Raw genomic sequence first — 27,503 nt, 5'->3', positions numbered from 1 at the left:
GAAGATTACTGTTGAGCCCAAGGTAGCTCCCCTAATCATTACTGCACCTGGCCCGGTACCATATTCCTCAAGCAAAGCCATTCCGTGGAATTATGGAGGTGATGTTTACATCCATGGCGTGAAGCAAGTTGATAATTCTGCTAACCCTAATGACATTGTTGGGACTAGTAAAATTACTCGAAGTGGAAGGATCTTCTCTCCAGAAATCTCACCTCCCGTCCTTGAAACTCGAGGAAAGGAGCCAATCAACCCTTCTCAGTCAGAGACACCGGTCGAAGTTACTACCGAAGATGTTGCCAAACAGGAAATGGAAGAAGTGCTGAAAATCATCCGCAAGAGTGATTTTGATGTGGTAGAACAGTTGGGGCATACCCCGTCTAAGATCTCGATGTTATCCTTGTTGTTATCTTCTGAATCTTATGCCAATGCCTTGATAAAATTCTTGAAGACCGCTCACGTACCTCAGGAGACATCCGTCGATCAGTTTGAAAACTATGTTGCTAACCTGACTGTTGACAATGGCCTAGGCTTTTCCGATGCTGACCTGACACCAGCAGGAAAGAATCATAATAAAGCTCTGCATATCTCCATCGAGTGTAAGGGGATCACCTTGGCTCATGTGTTGATCAATAATGGCTCTTCTTTGAATGTGCTACCCAAAGTTGTGCTCGATAAGCTTGACTGTAAGAGCATTGAACTAAAACCCAGTGACGTTGTGGTGCGTGCTTATGATGGTGCGAAGAGCGTTGTCCACGGCGAGGTGGTTCTCCCTATCAAGATAGGACCTCAAGTCTTCAACACTATCTTTCACGTAATGAACATTCGTCCTGCCTATTCCTGCTTGCTGGGACGCCCTTGGATTCATGGGGCAAGTGCTGTAGCTTCGTCTCTCCATCAAAAGCTGAGGTATCCCATAGAAGGTAAGATCATCACTGTGTATGGGGAAGAAGAGTATATTGTCAGTAGTGTGCATCCCTTCAGATACGTCGAGATGGATGGTGAATTCATTGAGACTCCTTCTCAGTCATTTGAAGTAATTCTTCCGCCTAGTCCTGTCCTTAAGCCAACTTCCTGTGTGCCCAAGGTTATTCGTGCTCCCCCTGCTATGATTTCTCTGAAGGATGCTCAAGTCGTGGTTGAAGAGGGTGGTCGTACTGGCTGGGGTCAACTGATCGATGTACCATATGTAACACCCTTCTAAATTACCCCAAATATTTAATTAAAACAACAAATATATACATCAGAGTAAAGGTGCAAATAAGGGTGTCACACAAACACTTCACACCATTCACCAAATAACTGTCATGCTCTTTTATTAATTCAAAACATAAAGCATTTGCACAATACGCAGCGGATAGAAATCAAATCAATCATGCAAAACATGTAACACATTACATGTAAAATTATTCAACAAGGTAAAACATCCCGTCCCGATGTTACATCTATCAGAGCATGACCCACTAAGGAGACTACACTAGACTCCAAGCACTAGCTTCTACTCAATCACTGCTCGTTACCTGAAAACATAGTTGTAAGGGTGAGTTCCTCAATCGATATAATAAGCATTATAAAATATCATGTAATGCTAAGTAAATAACACATTAATCACCCTAATCATGTCACACATTCGGTAACGGCCATCAACTCAAATATCATACTCAATACCAACACAATTCATACCCATACTCAATGCCAACACAAACACACGTATAATATTGGAATACATCCATTCATATTATACGCCATACATACATTATGCAATGAGACTCCATGCATGCGGTACCGACTATTCGTGAACATATAGTTCAACCTCACCGATCAAATCCAGATACGGCTACCAAGCCCACTAGTCGCACTCATTTGAGACCTAGTGACTCACTCACTAATTCCTCACCATGGGAATTAGCTACCACCCCAAGGGCTATGCTATGCACGCTAATCACCTAGCATGCAAACATCAACAACAATCTACAATGATTTACTCACTAATTCCTCACCATGGGAATTAGCTACCACCATGAAGGCCACAATATGCATGCTAATTCACCTAGCAATGCAACATCATCAACAACAATCCACAATGGACATATGCTCACACTCTAAGCCATAAAACAGTCCATTCACCAACACATGCATAATATATACATTCACAACATTATGCATATTTTCACACATCATCAGCAGATTTATCACATAATCATATCATGTCATGCCAATTAATCAATCACAGTATTAGCACACTCTACTAATACCTATACTACTCAAAACAATGGGAAATGATCCCTACTATATCACATACCGATATAGGTCAACCATCAAATATGTACACGACATTTAAATACCAATTTTCCCACTTTTCAACAGTGTTAACCGGTTAACGCCCTGGGTTAACCGGTTAACGCAGACCAAAACACGCTTCCTGGAAAAACTTAACAGTGTTAACCGGTTAACGCCCTGGGTTAACCGGTTAACGCAGACAGAACAACAATATCTCAGAAATCACAACAGTGTTAACCGGTTAACGCCCTGGGTTAACCGGTTAACGCAAGCAAAACAGCAATACTTCACAAGTCCTAACAGTGTTAACCGGTTAACACCCTGGGTTAATCGGTTAACGCAAGACAGAAAGCTGTTCCTGCGCTAACACGAAGCAGAATGCAGAATTCTCCGCATTCTCCGCCGTTGGAGGACTTCCGGACCTCCGATTCCGATTCCGTAAAAAACTATACGTTCGGAAAATCACAACTCACCCAAATACAGATTCAATTACAGCTTTAACACAACTTATCCAACTCAATTTTTCAGCATTCAACATCCCAATTAGGGTCAATTCAACGGTTTATCACTACCCATTACATGTTAACCCATAATACCCATTAAACGACGATAAACCCCCTTACCTGAGTTAATCTGGCGAATCTTTAAGCTTCAAGCTTTTCTCTTCTCCAACCTTCTTCCTCTTGCTCTGTCTCTTTGCCCTTTTCCTCTTTTCAGCCGCTTCTCTGCTTTCACGTGAAACTCTTTTTACCAAAAAATGGAACCCTTTTTCCTTATTTCCAACTTATATATATTTTCCAATAATTATTATTCCAATAATAATAATAATAATAATCCAATAATTCCAATTATTTAATTAAATTAATAAATATAATATTAACTTAATTTAAATAATTATCTTATTTTTATTGGGGTGTTACAACTCTCCCCCACTAAAAGAGTTTTCGTCCTCGAAAACATACCTCAAGCGAATAACTCTGGATAGGACTCCTTCATCTGACTCTCAAGTTCCCAAGTCATATTGCCACCTGCTGGTCCTCCCCAAGCTACCTTCACCAAGGCAATCTCTTTACCCCGCAACTGCTTCAACTCTCGATCCTCGATCCTCATAGGTGATGTTTCAACAGTCAGGTTATCTCTCACCTGTACATCATCTACTTGGACTACATGCGACGGATCAGGAATGTACCTCCTCAACTGAGACACATGAAAAACCTCATGCAAATTCGCAAGTGACGGCGGTAAAGCGATACGATAGGCTACCTCCCCTATCCTCTCCAAAATCTGATAAGGACCAATAAATCGAGGTGTCAACTTCTTCGACTTCAAAGCTCGACCAACTCCAGTTATCGGAGTAACACGAAGAAACACATGATCTCCCTCTTGAAACTCAAGTGACTTCCTCCTCTTGTCGTGATAACTCTTCTGACGACTCTGAGCAATTGTCATCTTCTCCTGAATCATCTTAATATTTTCCGTAGTCTGTTGAACAATCTCCGGTCCAACCACAGCACTCTCACCGGACTCATACCAACATAAAGGCGTCCGATATCTCCTACCATACAAAGCTTCAAACGGTGCCATACCAATGCTCGAATGAAAACTATTGTTGTAGGTAAACTCAATCAAAGGTAAATAACAATCCCAAGCACCTCCCTTTTCCAAAACACAAGCCCTCAAAAGATCCTCTAGTGACTGAATCGTCCTCTCAGTCTGACCATCAGTCTGCGGATGATATGCAGAACTCAATCTCAGCTTAGTTCCCAAAGCCTTCTGCAAACCTTCCCAAAACTTCGATGTAAATCTAGGATCTCTGTCCGAAACAATACTCGACGGAATACCATGCAAACTTACAATCTTCTCAATATACAACTCGGCTAATCTCTCTAACGGATAATCCATTCTGATCGGAATGAAATGAGCCGATTTCGTCAATCTATCTACAATCACCCAAATAGCTTCAAAATTCTTACTTGTCCTCGGTAAACCAGAAACAAAATCCATACTAATACTATCCCACTTCCACTCTGGAATAGCCAACGGTTGCATTAGCCCAGACGGCTTCTGATGCTCAATCTTTGACTTCTGACAAGTCAAACAAGAATAAACAAAACTCGCAATTTCTCTTTTCATTCCCGGCCACCAAAATAACTTTTTCAAATCATGATACATCTTCGTAGCCCCAGGATGAATACTCAGGCCACTACGATGTCCTTCCTCAAGAATACTCTTCTTAAGTTCGGTAACATCCGGAATACACACCCGATTACCAAATTTCAAAACACCATTCTCATCAACTCTGAATTCACCACCTTGATCTTGATTCACTAGAGTCAACTTATCAACCAAAAGCACATCGGATTTCTGACCCTCTCTAATCTCATCCAGAATACCACTCATTAACTTCAACATTCCCAGTTTAACACTATTGTGAGTACTCTCACACACCAAACTCAAGTCTCTAAACTGCTCAATTAAATCCAATTCCTTAACCATTAACATAGACATATGCAATGATTTCCGACTCAATGCATCAGCCACTACGTTTGCTTTACCCGGATGGTAATTCAAACCAAAGTCATAATCCTTCAGAAACTCTAACCATCTCCTCTGTCTCATGTTTAGCTCTTTCTGATCAAACAAATACTTTAAACTTTTATGGTCACTGAAAACCTCAAATCTTGACCCGTACAAGTAATGCCTCCATAACTTCAGAACAAATACCACGGCTGCCAACTCTAAATCGTGTGTCGGATAGTTCCTCTCATGAACCCTCAGCTGTCTCGAAGCATAAGCTATAACCTGCTTATTCTGCATCAAAACACCACCCAAACCCAACAATGAAGCATCACAGTAAACCTCAAATGATTCCGACGAACTCGGTAATATCAGAATAGGAGTAGTAGTCAACCTTCTCTTTAACTCTTGGAAACCTTCTTCACATTTTGAGTCCCAAACAAACGCTTGCCCCTTTCTAGTCAACATCGTCAACGGTAACGCCAACTTAGAAAATCCCTCGATGAACTTCCTATAATAACCAGCCAAACCAAGAAAACTCCTTATCTCAGAAACTGACTTCGGAGCTTCCCACTTAGATACCGCTTCTATCTTAGAAGGATCAACAGCAACACCATCTCTTGAAATCACATGACCAAGAAAACTAACCTCTTCTAACCAAAATTCACACTTTGACAATTTAGCAAACAACTTCTTTTCTCGTAGAACTCCTAAAACCACTCTCAAATGCTCAGCATGCTCTTCTTCAGATTTCGAATACACCAAAATATCGTCAATAAACACCACAACAAACTGATCTAGGTACGGATGGAAAATCCTATTCATATATTCCATAAACACTCCAGGCGCATTAGTCACACCAAAAGGCATTACAGAATACTCATAATGTCCATACCTCGTTCTAAAAGCAGTCTTCTGAATATCCTCAGTTTTCACACGTATCTGATGATAACCCGATCTCAAATCTATTTTGCTGAACACACTCGCACCAACCAACTGATCTATCAAATCATCAATCCTCGGCAAAGGATACCGATTCTTGATCGTCACTTTATTCAGTTGCCTGTAGTCCACACACAACCTCATAGTACCTTCTTTCTTCTTAACCAATAACACTGGTGCACCCCACGGTGACACACTCGGACGAATAAATTTCTTATCCAACAGATCTTCCAACTGACTCTTCAATTCAGTTAACTCAACAGCAGACATACGGTACGGAGCCACCGATATCGGCCTAGTACCAGGTACCAAATCAATCGAGAACTCAACTTCACGCTCTGGCGGTAATTCATTCACTTCTTCCGGAAACACATCAGGAAAATCACACACCACAGCTAGATCGCAAATCACCAGTTTATCTTTAGCCTCCAAAGTCGCTAACAGCATAAACAACTCTGCCCCATCTGCTACTGCCTCATTCACCTGCCTCGCTGATAGAAACAAACTCTTTCCTTCTTCAATCTCAGGAAAGATCACAGTCTTATCAAAACAATTGATATAGACTCGGTTAAACACCAACCAGTTCATACCCAGAATAACGTCAACCTGCACTAGTGGAAGACACACTAGGTCCATCCCAAAGTCTCTACCAAAAATACTCAAAGGACAATTTAAACAAACTGAAGTAGTAGTCACCGAACCCTTCGCAGGAGTATCAATCACCATACTTCCATGCATCTCAGATATCTCTAACTTAAGTTTCACAGCACAATCCAAAGATATAAAGGAATGAGTCGCACTTGTGTCAATAATAGCTACAAGAGGAAAGCCATTAATATAACACGTATCTCGGATCAAACGATCATCTGCAGAAGTCTCAAAACCCGATAAAGCAAAGACCTTGCCTCCCGACTGGTTCTCTCTCTTCGGCTTAGGACACTGTGGGCTAATATGACCCAACTCTCCACAGTTGAAACAAGTCACAGTCTTCGACCGGCACTCTGCAGCCAAATGACCACCTTTTCCACACTTGAAACACTTCCTCTCAGCACTGGTACACTCATGGACACGATGTCCAGCCTGACCACATCTGAAACACTTAGCAGGGGCACTGGAGTCTCCCCCACTAGGCCTCTTCATCCCACTCTGTCGCTGGAAACCTTTGCCAGCTGCATACGGTTTCCCACGATCATTCTGATTCTTGCCTTTCCTATCAACCCTCTGCTGATAGCTCTCCGCTCTGGCTTTGGTATCCTGTTCAAAAATCCTGCAACAGTCAACCAAATCAGAAAACACTCTAATCCGTTGATACCCAATAGCCTGCTTGATCTCGGGACGTAACCCGTTCTCAAACTTCACACATTTTGAAAATTCCCCAGTAGCCTCATCATAGGGAGTGTAATACTTCGACAGCTCTGTGAACTTAGCAGCATACTCAGTAACAGACCGGTTGCCCTGCTTCAATTCCAAGAACTCTATCTCTTTCTTTCCTCTGACATCCTCTGGAAAGTACTTCCTCAGGAATCTCTCTCTGAACACCGCCCAAGTGATCTCAGCATTCCCAACAGATTCCAACTCAGTGCGGGTAGCAACCCACCAATCATCTGCTTCTTCTGACAGCATATGCGTACCGAACCTGACCTTCTGGTTATCGGCACACTCAGTCACTCGGAAGATCCTCTCAATCTCCTTCAACCACTTCTGAGCACCATCTGGATCGTATGCTCCCTTGAACATTGGAGGATTGTTCTTCTGGAACTCACTCAGTTGACGGGCAGCTCCCATTCCCACAACATTCGGATTTCCCCCAAGTACTCCAGCTAGCATACCCAGAGCCTCAGCAATCGTAGCATCGTCTCTACCTCTTCCAGCCATCTCTATTCTGAAAACCCAATCAAGCTAAAACAATAAGTACTGATAGGGTTACACAACACCTATCCCGTACAGGGGAAACAGAATAATTACGACTCGACTCGACCGACTATGCTCTGATACCACTAATGTAACACCCTTCTAAATTACCCCAAATATTTAATTAAAACAACAAATATATACATCAGAGTAAAGGTGCAAATAAGGGTGTCACACAAACACTTCACACCATTCACCAAATAACTATCATGCTCTTTTATTAATTCAAAACATAAAGCATTTGCACAATACGCAGCGGATAGAAATCAAATCAATCATGCAAAACATGTAACACATTACATGTAAAATTATTCAACAAGGTAAAACATCCCGTCCCGATGTTACATCTATCAGAGCATGACCCACTAAGGAGACTACACTAGACTCCAAGCACTAGCTTCTACTCAATCACTGCTCGTTACCTGAAAACATAGTTGTAAGGGTGAGTTTCTCAATCGATATAATAAGCATTATAAAATATCATGTAATGCTAAGTAAATAACACATTAATCACCCTAATCATGTCACACATTCGGTAACGGCCATCAACTCAAATATCATACTCAATACCAACACAATTCATACCCATACTCAATGCCAACACAAACACACGTATAATATTGGAATACATCCATTCATATTATACGCCATACATACATTATGCAATGAGACTCCATGCATGCGGTACCGACTATTCATGAACATATAGTTCAACCTCACCGATCAAATCCAGATACGGCTACCAAGCCCACTAGTCGCACTCATTTGAGACCTAGTGACTCACTCACTAATTCCTCACCATGGGAATTAGCTACCACCCCAAGGGCTATGCTATGCATGCTAATCACCTAGCATGCAAACATCAACAACAATCTACAATGATTTACTCACTAATTCCTCACCATGGGAATTAGCTACCACCATGAAGGCCATAATATGCATGCTAATTCACCTAGCAATGCAACATCATCAACAACAATCCACAATGGACATATGCTCACACTCTAAGCCATAAAACAGTCCATTCACCAACACATGCATAATATATACATTCACAACATTATGCATATTTTCACACATCATCAGCATATTTATCACATAATCATATCATGTCATGCCAATTAATCAATCACAGTATTAGCACACTCTACTAATACCTATACTACTCAAAACAACGGGAAATGATCCCTACTATATCACATACCGATATAGGTCAACCATCAAATATGTACACGACATTTAAATACCAATTTTCCCACTTTTCAACAGTGTTAACCGGTTAACGCCCTGGGTTAACCGGTTAACGCAGACCAAAACACGCTTCCTGGAAAAACTTAACAGTGTTAACCGGTTAACGCCCTGGGTTAACCGGTTAACGCAGACAGAACAGCAATATCTCAGAAATCACAACAGTGTTAACCGGTTAACGCCCTGGGTTAACCGGTTAACGCAAGCAAAACAGCAATACTTCACAAGTCCTAACAGTGTTAACCGGTTAACACCCTGGGTTAACCGGTTAACGCAAGACAGAAAGCTGTTCCTGCGCTAACACGAAGCAGAATGCAGAATTCTCCGCATTTTCCGCCGTTGGAGGACTTCCGGACCTCCGATTCCGATTCCGTAAAAAGCTATACGTTCGGAAAATCACAACTCACCCAAATACAGATTCAATTACAGCTTTAACACAACTTATCCAACTCAATTTTTCAGCATTCAACATCCCAATTAGGGTCAATTCAACGGTTTATCACTACCCATTACATGTTAACCCATAATACCCATTAAACGACGATAAACCCCCCTTACCTGAGTTAATCCGGCGAATCTTTAAGCTTCAAGCTTTTCTCTTCTCCAACCTTCTTCCTCTTGCTCTGTCTCTTTGCCCTTTTCCTCTTTTCAGCCGCTTCTCTACTTTCACGTGAAACTCTTTTTACCAAAAAATGGAACCCTTTTTCCTTATTTCCAACTTATATATATTTTCCAATAATTATTATTCCAATAATAATAATAATAATAATAATAATCCAATAATTCCAATTATTTAATTAAATTAATAAATATAATATTAACTTAAATTAAATAATTATCTTATTTTTATCGGGGTGTTACACCATACAAGTCTGATAGATTCGGCCTGGGATTTAACTCTGAGAAGATAGTCAAGAATCAGATTAATGCTGTAGAAGATGCTGACAGCGATTGCGACCTGGATAGCTGGATTTTCCCAACGATTGGTGACAGACTCAATAATTGGAAGGCCGAAGACACTATCCCGATTTCTTTTAGTCAGGAGTAATTGTTATTGTCTATTTTAGTGTTGCAATTTTTTAATTTTTACAATTGAACTTCTTAAAGCATTGTGTCTATGCCCGGGGCACAATAGCTAATTTGTTAAGGGTTTTGTCATTTTCATAAGCATATTCACATTCAATAAATCAATGGACTTTTTGCATTCAAATATTGCGCTCTTTATCTTTCCTGTCATCTTCCAAACAAGTTATGTTTTCTTACACACACTCACGTAACAAATTGCAGATCCATACCCACTCTGGATCCTGTTGATAATAGTTCTACTACTGTTCATTACGACTTTGAAAATCCGATCTACCAAGCCGAGGATGGAAGTGAGGAAGATTGTGAAGTACCTGGAGAACTTGCCAGACTATTACTGCAAGAAGAAAAGACTATACAGCCGCATGGGGAATCAATTGAAACTGTAAATCTAGGTACCGAAGTGGACAAGAAAGAAGTCAAAATAGGAGCAGGCTTGGAAAACAGTGTCAAAGGAAGATTGATTCAGATGTTACATGACTATGTAGAGATTTTCGCTTGGTCTTATGAAGACATGCCAGGACTGGATACTGATATAGTGGTGCATCGTCTGCCAATAAAGGAAGATTGTCGTCCTGTTAAGCAAAAGGTTCGTCGCATGCGTCCTGAAATGTCTGAGAAAATCAAAGCCGAGGTTATGAAACAATTTGATGCAGGTTTTCTGGCTGTTACTTCTTATCCTCAATGGGTTGCTAATGTGGTACCAGTGCCAAAGAAGGATGGTAAGGTGCGAATGTGTGTAGATTACAGAGATTTGAATAAAGCGAGTCCCAAAGACGACTTTCCACTCCCGCACATTGATGTCCTGGTGGATAATACCGCTCAACACAAGGTATTCTCATTCATGGATGGATTCTCAGGTTATAACCAGATTAAAATGGCGCCTGAGGACAGGGAGAAAACTACGTTCGTGACGCAATGGGGCACTTTCTGTTACAAAGTAATGCCATTTGGTTTAAAAAATGCAGGGGCAACGTACCAGCGTGCTATGGTGGTTTTGTTCCATGATATGATCCATCACGAAATAGAGGTATATGTGGATGACATGATAGCCAGATCTCATACTGAAGAAGAACATCTCAATCATTTACACAAACTGTTTGAGAGGTTGAAGAGGTACAAGTTGAGGTTGAACCCGAACAAATGCACCTTTGGAGTAAGATCCGGTAAGCTCTTGGGCTTTATTGTCAGTGGTAAAGGAATTGAGGTTGACCCGGCTAAGGTAAGAGCTATTCAAGAAATGCCAGTTCCTCGTACAGATAAAGAAGTCAGAGGTTTCTTGGGACGTTTGAATTACATTGCCCGATTTATCTCCCAGTTGACTGCTACCTGCAAACCCATCTTCAAATTACTGAGGAAAAATCAAGAGATGATATGGAATGACGAATGTCAAGAAGCTTTTGATAAAATCAAGAAGTATCTCCAAGAACCTCCCATTCTGATACCACCAGTGGAAGGAAGACCTCTAATCATGTATTTGACCGTGTTAGAAAGTTCAATGGGGTGCGTGTTGGGACAACATGACGAGTCTGGTCGAAAAGAGCACGCCATATACTACCTTAGCAAAAAGTTTACCGACTGTGAAACAAGATACTCACTGCTCGAGAAGACTTGCTGTGCTTTGGCCTGGGCTGCTCGCCGACTAAGACAGTATATGTTGAATCACACCACTTTATTGATCTCTAAGATGGATCCTATCAAATATATATTTGAGAAACCTGCTCTCTCCGGAAGAATAGCAAGATGGCAGATGATTTTAACAGAGTATGATATCCAATACACTACTCAGAAAGCAATCAAAGGAAGCGTGCTAGCTGATCATTTGGCGCATCAAGCGGTGGATGATTACCAATCTATGAATTTTGAGTTCCCAGATGAGGATGTCATGCTTGTTACTGATTATGAAGAACCTGGACCGGATGAAGGACCCGAACTGGGATCCCGATGGACTATGGTTTTTGATGGATCTTCTAATGCATTGGGCAATGGTGTTGGTGTTGTAATCATTTCTCCCAAGGGTTGCCATACGCCTTTCACTGCTAGACTATGTTTTGATTGTACCAATAATATGGCTGAGTATGAAGCATGTATTTTGGGACTCAGAGCTGCTATAGACCTAAGAATCAAGTTTTTGAGTGTGTACGGAGACTCAGCATCAGTAATCAGTCAGATCAAAGGAGAATGGGACACTAAACATCCGAATCTCATCCCTTATCGAGAGCGGGTGTTGACCTTAATCCCATACTTTGAAGAGATCACATTCGAACATATTCCACGAGAAGAGAATCAGTTGGCAGACGCATTGGCTACCATGTCATCTATGTTCAGAGTCAGATGGGACAATGAAGCTCCCATGATCACCATTGAACGATTAGATGAACCAGCACACTGTTATGAACTTAACGCCGATGAAGTAGAAGAGAAACCTTGGTTCCACGAAGTAAAAAGATATTTAGAAACTCAGGAATACCCTGAAGGGGCGTCCGTCAATGACAGAAAATTTCTGAGGAAGTTCTCCGCTAAATTCTTTTTGAGTAATGGAGTAATATACAAACGTAATCATGATTCGACTTTGCTTCGCTGTGTGGATAAAAAGGAAGTAGAAAAGATTATGGAAGACATGCATGACGGTATTTTTGGGACTCATTCTAGTGGACATACGATGGCCAAGAAGATTCTGAGATCAGGGTATTATTGGTCTACCATGGAAGCCGATTGCCACCATCACTCCAAAACTTGTCACAAGTGCCAGGTCTATGCGGATAAAATACACGTGCCTCCTGCTCCATTGAACGTGTTGACAGCACCTTGGCCCTTTGCAATGTGGGGCATCGATATGATTGGGGAGATTAAACCCACTGCTTCTAACGGACATCGTTTCATTCTTGTTGCTATTGATTACTTTACAAAGTGGGTAGAGGCAGCCTCATTTGCTTCTGTCACCAAGAATGTGGTGGCACGGTTCATCAAGAATAGTCTCATTTATCGGTATGGCATCCCTGAAAGAATTATCACTGACAATGGTACCAATTTGAACAACAAGATGATTACTGAACTATGCACGCAGTTCAACATAAAACACCATAACTCTTCTCCGTACCGGTCAAAGATGAATGGCGCCGTAGAAGCTGCTAATAAGAATATTAAGAAGATCATACAAAAGATGACGGTAACATACAAAGACTAGCAGGAAATGTTACCCTTTGCTCTTCATGGTTATCGCACTTCAGTACGAACTTCGACAGGGGCAACTCCTTTCTCTTTAGTCTATGGAATGGAAGCCGTTTTACCAGTGGAAGTTCAGATTCCCTCTCTAAGAATTATGAAAGATGCAGGCTTAGATGAAGATGAATGGATTCAGACTCGACTCGATCAGATAAATTTGATTGATGAGAAGAGACTTGCGGCTGTTTGTCATGGGCAGATATATCAGAAGCGCATGACCCAGGCATTTAACAAAAGAGTCAAGAGACAGGTGTATCAAATTGGTGACTTGGTGATCAAGCGTATCATTCTACCACAAGGTGATCCCAGAGGCAAATGGACTCCCACATACGAAGGGCCATTTATAGTTAAGAAGGTATTCTCTGGTGGAGCCATGATGCTTGCTACAATGGATGGCGAAGATTTCCCGCATCCCGTGAACGCAGACATGGTTAAAAAATACTACGCATAAAAAAGACCCGCTAGGTCGACGTACCTAGGCAAAAGTAAGGGCATCCCGGCGAACCAAAAGGGTTCGGGCAAAAATTAGGGATAAACATATAAAAACATATGCCCGACAAGTCGAAAACCTGAAAAGGCGGCTTGGGCAAAAAAGGGTATCCTGATGGACTGAAAACCTGAAAAGGCGGTCCAGGCAAAAATTAGGGATTAAAGCGTATGACTATGTCCCGTTCTCAGTCAGATTCACCCAAGTCAAAGGGACTGAACAAGCCAATCACTTTTATCCGACAGCAGGAGATGAGAGGCTTGAAGACATAATGACAGTAGTGGAATTAAAATCAATGAGACTTTTTCTGCATAGCTTTCTCTTTGTTTTCTTGACGATTTCCTCTTACTAGGATTTCTGTCTCCTTGTACACGAATTGCCTGTTTATAGGCCCTCTTTCAAAATCAATACAATTTCATTTCCAAAAAGATGCTTTTGTTTTACTTTCTCCGTTTGGTTTCTGTAGCGGTGTATTCGTCGCTATATGATCTATTGATTAAATCATAAGCAATGTATACAATGAATATAGAGTCGCCACCGCACTTTTATTTATCCTAAGGACTGGTTAAAAAGCGAACAAAAACCTAAGAAGTTTTACACGTAGAAAACTAATGAAAAAGATCAGAGAGTCTGGGTAAGGGGTAAATTACGTAATGGGAAGGTGTTAGGCACCCACTACGTCCTAGGTACTCCTAGGGAGCCCTTTTCACACTTGTTGTATAAAATTATTTATTTGTTTTGAAATATTGTTGTGCAAACATGAATGGGATGATGAGAAAAGAATGTACAAGTTAATTATTTTTGTGTTCGAACGGATGAACCCGTTGCCTACGTACCTTCCATCAAAGGTAAGGATCAAAACGCCGTAGTTCGGCTAAAAAATTTCCAAAACATGAGTGAGTTTATTTTAAAACAATAGCACTATGGCTTTTCATTACCAATGGGAGAATACTCAACCTTATATAACAACTAGTCCACCATGTGAGAAAGGCTTCAACTTGCCAGAGAGGGGTTAACCCTATAATAGGCAAGGAAGGCTTACAATTCATCTACTAAGGACAAATAAGTGAGATTAATATCAACCAACTAGGGTAAATCAAACCTATAGCTAATGTATGAAAGCTTAACAAACATGGACAAAGCCACAAAATCATTTGAATGAGTGAAGTTAATTGATTTGGAATTACTTACAAAGTATGGTCAAAGTGTGATTAATGTCAATTCAAAATGAAGTATTTACAAAATGGAATTTGGAAAAATCATGGACTTAAGGTCCAAGTTTCTAATTTGGAAAGAGTGAGAATGTTTGCACAACACTTATTTCAAGTCTTTTTAAAAGTATGTGTGAAAAGGTAGGACACAATGGAATGAATGGAATGGAAGAGTGAAGGTAAAACTTCTTAGAAGGGTTCACCTCTTGAAATCATATAGAAGATGATTCAAGTGGGTCCTTAGGAATAGGCTACAGATGAGCAATAATATGGCCATAATAACAGATGAAAGTAAATAAAAGCGGATACTGGAGGCCACTCGATGGTCTTATACCTGTCTCCTAAAACAAGCAAGGATATCAGAAGCCACTCCATGGACTTACACTAATCTCCATCAGAATAAAACAAAAACAAAACAGGGAAGTCAACTGCCAATCTATCTGGACTTATGTGAACCTCCACAGTATGATCCTAGGAATACAAATGCCACATCACAGGGACTTACAATGAATCCTCACATACAACAACAATGCTCAAACAAAGAGCAAAGAAGATATGAGTGACCAATGAGGTCTTACACTCTATCTCTTCCATGTCATAGGAACAAAAGCCAATCTACATGGACTTATAATTGTATCCTACATGGGCAAACAACAATGTGTCACAAAGACAGATGAGATAATCATGCACTAATGGCAAACAATGATGATGAATGCACAATGGCAAACTCAAGTAATCATGTATAAATGAATCAAGTAATCAATCACATAAATTCAAGTAGCACACACTATAACCATTCAATTAGGCTCAAGCAAAAGGGTGAGGCATTAAAGCCAACTGGAATAGGGTTAAAGTTGCTCTTAACCTTGCCATTGAGGGGCTAAGGTGAAGCAGATGAAAGGATATGAGGGGTGTACCTCATTGCTTCTATCTCAGGTCCGAGAGAGCATGTAAATATAAGAATGTGGGGGAGTTCAGAAAGATGGAACTCTTTCCCCAATTAGACTCGATAGATCTTGGGTTTGGATCTCAATGCTACAACCATGTAATGGGAGCAAGGAGAAGACACACCGAATAGTGGGAGATAGGCTACATATCTCTTATATCCACCAATTGCCTCAAATGAGGACTTTTCCTGCTTGGGACAAACATAAACAATCACAAACATTGCCTCTTAAGGAGGACTTCAGACAGTTTGCTCGGCCAAATAACGGGCCGGGTCTCCAGACTACATGAAGAAGAAGGTGCTATACCTCAATGCCAATTGCTTATAAGCAAAGCAATGCAAGTTCTTAAGAGAACTGAGCAACTAAGGGTACCTGGAATCAGTCAAAAATGATCAGCATCCCAACATAAACAGAACAATAACAATAAGAATCAACCAATGTACAATCAAACAATAATGTGCAACATGTGCATAGCACAAGGACCAAGTGAACCAAGCCCTACAAAACAAACAATTGGTCAAATGATTTCAACTCAATTATGCATCAACCTCCTTAAGGCATTAGCTTTTTAACCTGAAAAGTCAAAGTCAAGCTCAAACATAAGTAACAAGACCACTAGGCCAAGCCTAGGGTCCAAAGGATGGAAAAATCCTAAAACAGCAAGTAAATCATGATCAAAACCAAGATATTTCAATTACAAATGGATCCCAATTGGTCCCATATCCAAACTATGTACACATCTCAATCTATGCAACATGTAAGGCAAAGTGAGCAATGTTAAACCACATATGAGCAACCAGCAAGGTCACATCACAAAAAATATCAAAACAGCATAGAAAATTCCACAAAAATTATATCTTAAACAGAGGACATCCAACAAGCTACATGTCAATTTTCAAGCAATTTGGATTAGTGGAACTATGGGAAAAATTCAGAGGTCTAAACAAGAACTATGTCAATTTTCAAGCAATTTGGATCATATCTAAAAAACCAGAGGTCTAAAAATTACAAAACCTATGTCAAAAATTCCAGAAATGTATCAAGAATCTACACCTAAAATTTCATTCCACTTGGATTAGGCATGATGATTTTGTGATTAAAATAGTAGAACATGTGAAAATGGCATACATTATATACATCTCTATGTCAATTAATTTTTCTACCAAGCACAATTTTATTTTTTGTATCTATTAAAAAGTAGATTAAAAATGGAGATTAACAAAAAAAGTCTTGAATTATTTGGATCAATATTGAGTAATGTATGATTTTTTGAAGTTTTTAAATATTTATTGAAATATTTATTTAGGTTGGATTAGGATTAATTAATTAATAGTGCAGTGGATTAATCATGGAATTGCTTTACTATTACAGCAAATGACAGTAACGTGGAATCTGTAGCCAATGCCAAAAACGGTGCCGTCCAAATTAATGCGGTGGCGGCAATTGATTTGTTCAGGCCAAGCGGGAAACACTATTTTGAAAAGAAGCCAGGCGGAACAGGATTGAACGCAGGAAATTCCAGAAAATTAAGCGTTCTTCGCGTTCATGTTCATCACCACCGGCAAATTCGGTTACGGCTATTTCTTCACCAAATCCAATAAACCGTATACCGTTGGAAAGGTTATTCCGCGTAGAACACGGATATGCCAATGAAATCGTCTAGAAGTTAACACACAGCAAGGATCGATGGAAAGAAGTTTTAACATGTAACCTTTGAATCCACATATCTCGATGAATAACGGACCAAATCACACGATTCAAGCATCAATCGATTCTATGTTCCAAGCACTACCTAAACCACATGTCAATTCTAACAATCGGAGGATTCGAATTTTACCTTTTGATGATGGTTTCTGTTGGAATTGCGTGTATTTGGCCTCGGTTTATAGAAACAGATAGAGCAATTCGATGTAGGAGATGGTTGATGATGGTCTCTTAGCTCAAAAGTGCGCGATGAAGGTGAATCTTGCTGCTGCCATGGAAGCTCCTTGTTGCAACAGTTGGAGTTTTGACCGATTCTTGATCCAATTGTCACGAACAGAAATCCTCCACCACCTGCAGATGATGAATGCTACAAAGGAAAGCACAAAAATCAGTGGATTCTTGAAGAATTGAGTGAAAAAGTGAAGAAGGATCTTGGAGGAGCTTGAGAGAATTTGAAGAATTTGATTGTGATTTGTGAATTGTGATTAGATTCTGCAGTTTCTGTTAGAATTAAGTATATATATGGAGCTCTTAATCCAAGTTTAATCACAATTAAGCAAAAAAATGGGATTAGTGAAAATGGAGTTTTTGTGTGCATTTGGCCTTTTTACCCTTTCTCTAAACCAGTCCATATATCAGTTCAATTTTGATTCAAGCAAGTCCAAAATACCATATATGATGTGTAGAAAAAAGTCCCATCTCCATTGACCATGTACTTTGCAAATTCACCATGTCATGGTAATGTCATGTATTTTCAAGTCCATTTCAAAAGCTAGATATCAAACCATGAGGCCTAGCCATGTTATGATAATTCCAACAATTTTCAAATACCATTTATGAAGTGTAGCAAAAATCCCCACTCAAAAATTCCAATTATTTCACAAGTTGGACGATTTTGCCCCTGGTTCATTTAACAGTCCAGTTGAAATTTGACCTTTTGCATTGAGCAATTTTGAAGAAATCCAATTATGCACCATGAAAGTACATGTCAAATGGAGTTTGTGCATATAAAGAACTTGCAATTTGGACAAACCATGTGGAAGTTATGCACTCCTGATTACGGGTCTTTTTTTGAAATTCACTGAGCCATATCTTGCAAACCATACATGGGATTTTCAAGTTCTTGGACTTTTTGGAATTGTGAGAACAAGATATTCAACTTTCATGTTAGACAAAATTCCATTTGAAGCTTGTATGATGAAGTTATCTTGAGGGGAAAAACTTTCCATTTTGGGCAGCTGAAATTACAGGTCCACTTGCCATTTTGGGAAATTTTCTGTCTGACTTCAATTCCTTCAACCTTGGTCTTTGAAATGTCAAATGAAGCTTATATGGACATGAATGAGGTCTTTCTAACCATCTCACGCCCTCCAATTCCTGATTAAATGCACAGTTGACCACAGTTGACTTTTGTTGACTTTTCTTGATTGGGCCATGTTCTGATGAATTTCAAGCCTCTTTCACATGAGATCTTGATTCCAAATGATATCACAAGTTATATGAACTCTTTATGAATGATCATGGTGTCCAAATTCTTCAATAATGGCCACCATCTATTACTCAAGGCCTGATTTGACTGATTGACTGATGATTGCTTCACCTGCAAGCAACATGGTTAGGTGACAATATTTTTGTACTTTTGGTTAGTAAACATATGAAAAGCAATGATATACAAATGCAATACATGCTTGGTGATCAAGAAACACACTCACAAGGTACCCCACCCACTAGGAGGACAGCTAGGGTATGCAATGATCCTTGAGGCCATGATATGATATGATATGGGCCATGAGGGATCTTAGGGCCAAAATTGGGGTCTTACAGATGCCCCTATTTAAGGTCATTCTAACCGGAGAAGTGAAGTTTAGAAATCTTCATCTCGACGCGGTAGAATGAGCTTAAATAATAGTAATGAGACGAATTTTGGTCCCTAAGAGACCTTATGATGCAGATGTATGCATGCAAAAGCAAATTCTGTGGGGAATATAGGGTTCACACAGAAGAAAAGACGATCCATCGGAGTAATACACTCACCAGGAACAGAGACTCTAACAAGACTCTTATTGGGACTCTATTAGGGGATAGTAGAAAAAGAATGCGTGAGCAGGACATGACTCTGATTAGGGAAAACAAAATCGACACAGCGTGACCAAGACACAACTGCGAGCGGGGATAACAGACATCGGACTGGAGAGCTTGCTGGGGAAGCAAAGGACTCACACCGAGGAATAAAGAATTCCAGAGGAAAATAAATCCATTGGAAAGACGTAAGCTGACTCAATTTATCCATCAAGGATACTTCGGATAAAAATCCGGACTCGGACCAGGAAAAGATTCACAGAGAACCTCCCTGCCGGGAAAATGCATATATTGGGGGAAATGCCCATATAGCAAAAGGTAAAAATCACCAAAGGAAACTCCGCAGGGGAATGTCTAACAAAGAGACTCTCCTGGGAAAAGCAACAGGAAATGAGGTGTTACCGGTATAAGGGTAACAAACTCGGGAAGAGTGAATATCTAAGACCGGTATAAGGGTGAGAGATATCAATCAACCAACATCTGAGAAAGACCAACAAAGGGTACAAAACTCAGGAAAATCTAACTCCACAAGGGACCAAAGTCATAATAGGGAGTAGAAAGGAGGGAACACCAGGGATACCGAAGTATATAATAGGTGACCGACCGAAACGTGAATTGGTATATATGCCAAGACACTCATCATCCGAAAGGAGGGCTTGAAAAAGCAAATCGACTTAAAGGATGGACATTCGATTCCACAACAGGAAAGCGAATCTTACTCAATTGGGGACACAAACCCAAAGAGCGCATGAGATATAATATCCATTACCGGCAGACCGTGGATAAGAATACTCGCATGAGATATATTATCTATTACCGTCAGAACGTAGATAATAAACTCGCATGGTAAGAAACACCAGAGATACCGAAGTATATAATAGGCGATCTACCGAAAACGTGAATTGGTATATATGCCAAAACACACATCCGAAACACAAACAGGTTAAAGGATGAATATTCGATTCTACAAAGAATACGAATCTTGCTCAGTTGGGGAAAATCAACAAAGGATTCCAACTAGAGAGCGCATGAGACATATTATTCATTATCGGCAAACCGTGAATAATATACTCGAAAGGAAAAGACACCAGAGATACCGAAGTATATAATAGGTGACTAACCAAAAAGAGAGACAATCGTTACCAAGCATCCGGGTAAACGAAAGACAACTCAAGGGGATAAATTGCGAGCATCCGGCAATTATCCAACAACAAGAATATTCGACTCCGCAAAGGGAAAATAACGAATCTTACTCGACCAGGGAAACACAAAAGGCTTCAACTGAAGAGTGCATGAGATATATTATCCATTACCGTCAGAACGTGGATAGTATACTCGCATGGAAGATTATCCATAACCGGTATAAGGGTTAATAAAGGATAAATCGACCGAAAAGAGAGGCATCGGGATACCGAACAGGCATATAATGATGACCAATCAAAAGCGTTACAACATTACCAACAAAACGGGTAAATGAAAGACTCACTAGGGATAAATTGCAAGCATCCGGCAATTATCCACACAAGCTAGGAATACATTGATAAACAATCAATGATCCGGGGAACAAATCACTAGCAAACGGTGAAAAGACCCACTGGAGACTTCAAAAAGGATAACATTGCAAGCACCCGGCACTGATCCAGGCGACTGCTGGGAATACAAGTGCTTACTCAAGAGCAACTAACCCAAGGCAGGGAGGAATATCAACATCGAATATTGAATGAAGACAACCACAAAGAGATTAGGGTTTACATCTACCGAATACGGGGTAGAAGACCAAAAATCTAGCTGAGGAAACAAGGGGTTTAACAATACCGACTACTGGGTAAGAAACCAAAGACTCAGCTGAGGATAAAATTGCTAGCAACCGGCAATTATCCACATGTATCATAAGATACAACTCTGCTGGAGAGAAAAATCACAGCGACATAGGATTTACAACTACCAAATACGGGGTAGAAGACCACAAACTCCACTAGGGATAAAAAATCACCACCGGGAACAAAACTCTGTTTGGGATAAAACCACAACAACAGAAGAATTCACCAACAAACAGATCGAACCACGAAGGTTACCACTGCTAGGGGAAAAAAGATGGGACTCACAACTACCGAATACGGGGTGGAAGCCATACTCTGGTGGGAATAACCACAAATTAGGGTTTACATCTACCGAATACGGGGTAGAAAACCAAAAACTCTGCGTGGGGATAGAATAAATCACGAATCCGCACGAGAAACCCAAAAGTGGTTTATAACAGACCACAAACTCTGTTGGAGAGTAGGGAATTAGGATTTACGACTACCGACTATCAGGTAGAAAACCAACAACTCTGGCTGGGGACTAAAAGGTATATAGCCACAAGTTCTGCCAAGAAAGCCAGGAAAGTAGGACTTACAACTACCGGTATAAGGGTAGAGGCCAAAATCGACTCTTGCGGAGGAATGAAAGGTATATAACCACAAATCCCGCCAAGAGGAAAGGAACAGTAGGACTTACAACTACCGGTATAAGGGTAGAGGCCCGAAACTCCGCTGGGGATAAAAATCACCACAGGGAAGCACAAGGAACAGACGACAAATGTCAATTCAGGAAAGGTCCGAAAAGACAGACTGAATCAAGACACGTCCTAATGAGGATATAACTCACATAGGAACCTCCATCCCAATATATGTGTTGGGAGGAAACGAAAGAAACCGTCATCCACGAGGGTATATCTCAGTGGGGAACTGCAGAAGGACAGACAGACACTTTCTGCTTATGGGCTGACCCTATATGGAGAGATTTAACACCCGACATCTGCTTAGGAAGATCTATAAAGATCTATATCACCATAGCAGGGAATAACAAACAAAGGGTATATGGCAAAAATGCAACATGAATATCTGAATGTTTCATGAATATGCATGAATATGCGTGATTTATGTTTGATGAATGCTGACAAAACAGACATTTCTAACACAACAGTCCAGGAATCAAACGTCCGGTATTATACTTCCAGGGGAAAACCAACTGGAAAGCCAATTCTGCTGGAGATCTACATGCCATAAAGCAAAGATCTGCGGGTACTGCTGGGAAGCAGAAGCAAAAGAATCAGGGATATCTGGAGAATACCAAATATCTGAGCAATGGATCAGCGATCGTCCCAACTGGGGCACAGAAAGTCACAACAGGCAAAGAGCCACAAAGACAAATTTGTTGGGGAACAAGAGAAAATCTCAAAATCCTGCAGGGGATCCTAGCAAACACTGCTATGGGAACGGATCCAACATAACTCCATTGGGGAACAACCCACTGAGGGAGCAAAGGTCACCCGGATAGAGTCTGGCTGCACAAGCAACTCTACTGGGGATATCATCAACTACTCTCTTGGGGAACAACCCAACGAGGAAGGAAAGCACCAAACAAGTAGATTCTGCAACAACCACTCTACTCGGGGCGAACATACCTCTGTCGGATCACATCAGCAGATTCTGCAATAAAATCCGCTCTACTGAGGATTGAAAAGTAATCAGGAAATCAATACGATCTCTGGATGACGGAGCTATCAACCGACCATACCGGGGATTGAAGGAGGTTCAACAGGCAATACTGCCACAACAACCGCTCTGCAGACAAATGCTGGAGGAAGTTGGATGAAAATACTGGGATATCAACCCAATCAACTACGGAGTAGGAAAATAAATCCTGCTCTGCTGAGAATAACAACCATTCTGATAGAGAGAAAGTAAACAACTCCACTGACGACTTTGCCGGGGAAAAGGTAAAGTACCGGGTATCAAACCACTGACTTACCGAGTCTTCCAAAAGGAAAGTGACCGTGCTGAGAAAACAGATAAATCCGCTGGCAACTGCGCTGGGGAGAGTGACAACAACTCTACTCGCGACTGCAATGGGGATATCAATAACAGCTCTACTGTGCCAAGGAGACAAATAAAGTCTGGGGATAGCGACTACTGGAGAAAGTGGCGAGGCACCAAGGTGACAAACCATCAACCGCCGAATCTTCCACAAGGAAAGCATCCATGCTGGGGAAAACTGCTATTGGAGAACCCTGAGTCTTCAACAACACTCTGCTTGGGGAATAACCCCACCAACAACTCGACTTGCAATCATGCTGGCAACTCACTTGGGGAGAAATACGGGATACGGGGATATCAACCCACTAACACAATTATCCTGAACACCTGAGCAATCAAGTCGGGGAGAGAATACTGCTGGAGAACAGACTGAGTCTTCAATACACCACTCTGCTTCGGGGAGTCAAAATCCACAGAAGCTCTGCTTAGGGAACCACCCTAACAACCAAATCTCTACTTGGGGAACAACCCCAACAACCGAATCTGGAGAAGAAGGATACAAACCAAACCAGGAGTATGAACAAATGTCTTACCTGTTGGAAACCATGCCACCCTTGGGAGAGCACTGAGAAATTCTTTGAGTATCCTTTTATCATAGTGAATGTTCACTTTGTTTAAAACAATAATTTTGAAAATTTTTGTTTTTAAAACAATGATATTTTTATCAAGTAAAACATGCAAAACATTTGTTGAATTGAAACAAATAAGAGTGCAAATAATTGGATAAAAGCTCAAATTTATTTGATGGAATGGTAGTCTGCAAATGGCAAGGCTCCATAGATCTGTACAAATTTGAAATCAGTGATATATATTGGAAGAGGGCTACATTGAACATAATGATCCTTTCTCTACCAATTTGAATCTCGATGTATGCGAAGCTTCAGTTGACGACGAATCGAGAATCCTCTGACGAAAACGACAGCTGGTGAAACAGAAAGTCTTGTCAGGATGCAGTTACTTGCCTGATCCCTAATTTTTGCCTAGATTGCCCCAGGGTGAGGTACTCAATCTAGCGGGATGCAAATATGCTTTTTTTTATCAAGTCTCTGACTTTTTCCTGGATTACCCTTGCAGGTTTTCCACCGAGACGCTCATTTTTGCCTAAGCCGCCCTTTCGGGTTTTCAACTTAGCGAGCTATTCTGTTTTTCATTTGCATATACTTTTTTTTTTATTAGGCAAAGTATCTCTTGACTGCATCTGAATTCACAGGATGAGTGAAATCCTCCCCATCCATTGTTGTAAGCATCAAAGCACCGCCTGAAAAGGCTCTCTTAACAACATATGGACCCTCATAGTTTGGAGTCCACTCGCCCCTGGAATCGGGCACGAAAGACAAGACTTTCTTGAGCACGAGGTCACCTTCTCTGAACACACGAGGCTTGACCTTCTTATCGAATGCTTTCTTCATTCTCTGCTGATATAACTGCCCATGACACATGGCGGTTAATCGCTTCTCTTCAACCAAATTCAGTTGGTCATAACGACTCTGAATCCATTCAGCATCAGTCAACTAGGGACTTTGAGGGTATCAGGCTTCTTTTATTCCTTTTTTTTTCCTGATTTTTGCTTTTACTTTGAGTTTTTCACCCTCTTCTCTCTTTTCTTTTTACATTACATTTGTAATGCCCCAGTTTGACTAATGCTGATTCTCATAATACAACTGAATGAGCTTCTTTTCGTGCTCCAGAAGGTGGGTGATCTTATCAGGAATCCCCTTCAACATCATCTTCCTCTGCCTCGAATACAAGGAATTCAAATTTGGGAGATGGCGTTTGATCATTATGTTCAATGGGTTTAGAAATCCCTGCATAATGATTCTGGATAACGAAAAGCTTTTGTATTTAAACAAGCAAATCATTTATGCAGATGAAAAAGTTGTTTATTCTTGTTTTTATGGGTTTTTTGTGATCACTGATTTCATGCAAAAGCAAAAAGTGAAAACAAATGGAAAAACAAATGTTTAACAATGCATTAATTGAATGAAATATCATTGTATTAAATGCTGCCAACAATGTCATCACTTCTCCTTTTGGCATGGGAGAAGGGTTTCGAACAAAGTGAACAATTACTCTGATCTATGGATGACCGTAGGAACATCTACAGCGACCCAATTGTGGCAGACACCCCCAAAAATGATGAAATTGTTCAAGTCCTCTGCATCCTCTTCCAAGATAGCAGCAGCTTCTTCGGGTAGATCAGCATGGATGAATCTTGCACTCTTGAACAACCCTTGTTCATTGAATGCCCCAGAACAGTAGCCAATGCCAGCCCGGGATATGTTGTCTTCAAGCTCAATCATCTTTCCTAAACCAGCAACTGCACCACATTCAATGGCCAGTTTCGCATCTCGGTAGGAAGTGAATGAAGGAGACTTCTTCTCAATTGGTTCATCAATAGATAAAGCTTGGAAAGGAGTTCCAACTTCATCCTCAGCGTCAATATAGGAAGACAAGTGGCTAACCAGGAATAAATCCATCAAAAGCACTTAGTCTGGCAAATTCCTCCTCGAGTTCACAACTCTCTTGCTCGGGATGATCCATCAATCTCTGGAAGAGTTGGCTTTGGTATAATACCGGCGAGGTGCATCTCCAAAATAAATGAAGATCGCAGGGTCATACCACAGGACGGGAGACCGGAACAAAACGCCCGTTTATGCAAATGATGCATGAAGTGTTTATGCATATGCTTGTTTTTTATTTCAAAGGAACTCAAAGGTTTTATTTGCAAACTTTGAAATTTTAACATTTTGATCATATATGAGAATATCTCATCAGATACATCAGGTGAAAAAATTTTTCCGGTTTTTTCATGTTTGAATTTTTTTTGCAAATAAACTCCTTTGAGTTCCTTGAAAATTTTCTCTTTTTCTGATGATATGGATGCGGATGAATGCATGAATGCATGAATGCAACAATCACACTCAAGGATCAAGCAAAGCACACCAAACAAAGGTCGTGGGAAAGCTCATTGTATCCCTAATATCAATCATCCATTTTGGTGGATTTAGGTTTTCACCTTATCGACACCCAAGTTCCATTGATATTAACGGTACATGAACCGGTTCGAACATCCTTAATATCAACCAGCCGCTTTGGTGGATTTTAGGTTTTACACCTGATCCGGGTTCCATTGATATTAACAATGTTTGAACGACTCAACCACGAATCACGGGTTTGTTGAGAGTCACGAGCATGGAGTCTTGGTTAAGAACCACCCAAAGGGAGTGTACTAGGGTTTAAACCTGCCAGACATGTTCTATCAGAGGTTCCCATAATCATCGTTCCATCTTTCGAATATTATCGGAGGAACGAATACTCAAATATTCTCAAGAGAAACTCTTATGAGTGTAGTATCGCGTAACAATCGCATCAGATCTTACATCTGAACGACCTCCGCACTACGTCCTAAAAATAGGCCAAGATGGGTTTGGTAAACTAAGGTCCTTGGCTTCTAAGGCACATGATTGAAAGAATAATGCCTAACCACAAATAACTTGTGTGACATTATCAATCCAACATGACCTCCACCAAGTGAATGGACTCGCAAGTCAACTGGCTAAGGAATACTCCACACCAGTCGACAAGACTATGCCATTCTCCTATCCTAGAGTGCACTCGAGTTCGGGTATAGAACTCATCTCACAGAGATCACCAAAGCAAACAGCAATTGTATATCAAGCAAATCAAACATTACAATCAATACAGTTATCCCAAATTGTACAAAAATATGTCAAATAACAAATAATAATATATCACACAACAAAGGTGAAAAGTAGGCAATACCACCAAGAAAGATTAATCCCCAGCAGAGTCGCCACTTTTCTGTAGCGGTGTATTCGTCGCTATATGATCTATTGATTAAATCATAAGCAATGTATACAATGAATATAGAGTCGCCACCGCACTTTTATTTATCCTAAGGACTGGTTAAAAAGCGAACAAAAATCTAAGAAGTTTTACACGTAGAAAACTAATGAAAAAGATCAGAGAGTCTGGGTAAGGGGTAAATTAC

The sequence above is a fragment of the Lathyrus oleraceus genome, chromosome 4, assembly GCF_024323335.1.
Source record: "Lathyrus oleraceus cultivar Zhongwan6 chromosome 4, CAAS_Psat_ZW6_1.0, whole genome shotgun sequence".
NCBI lineage: Eukaryota > Viridiplantae > Streptophyta > Magnoliopsida > Fabales > Fabaceae > Lathyrus > Lathyrus oleraceus.
This window is presented reverse-complemented; position numbering follows the sequence as displayed.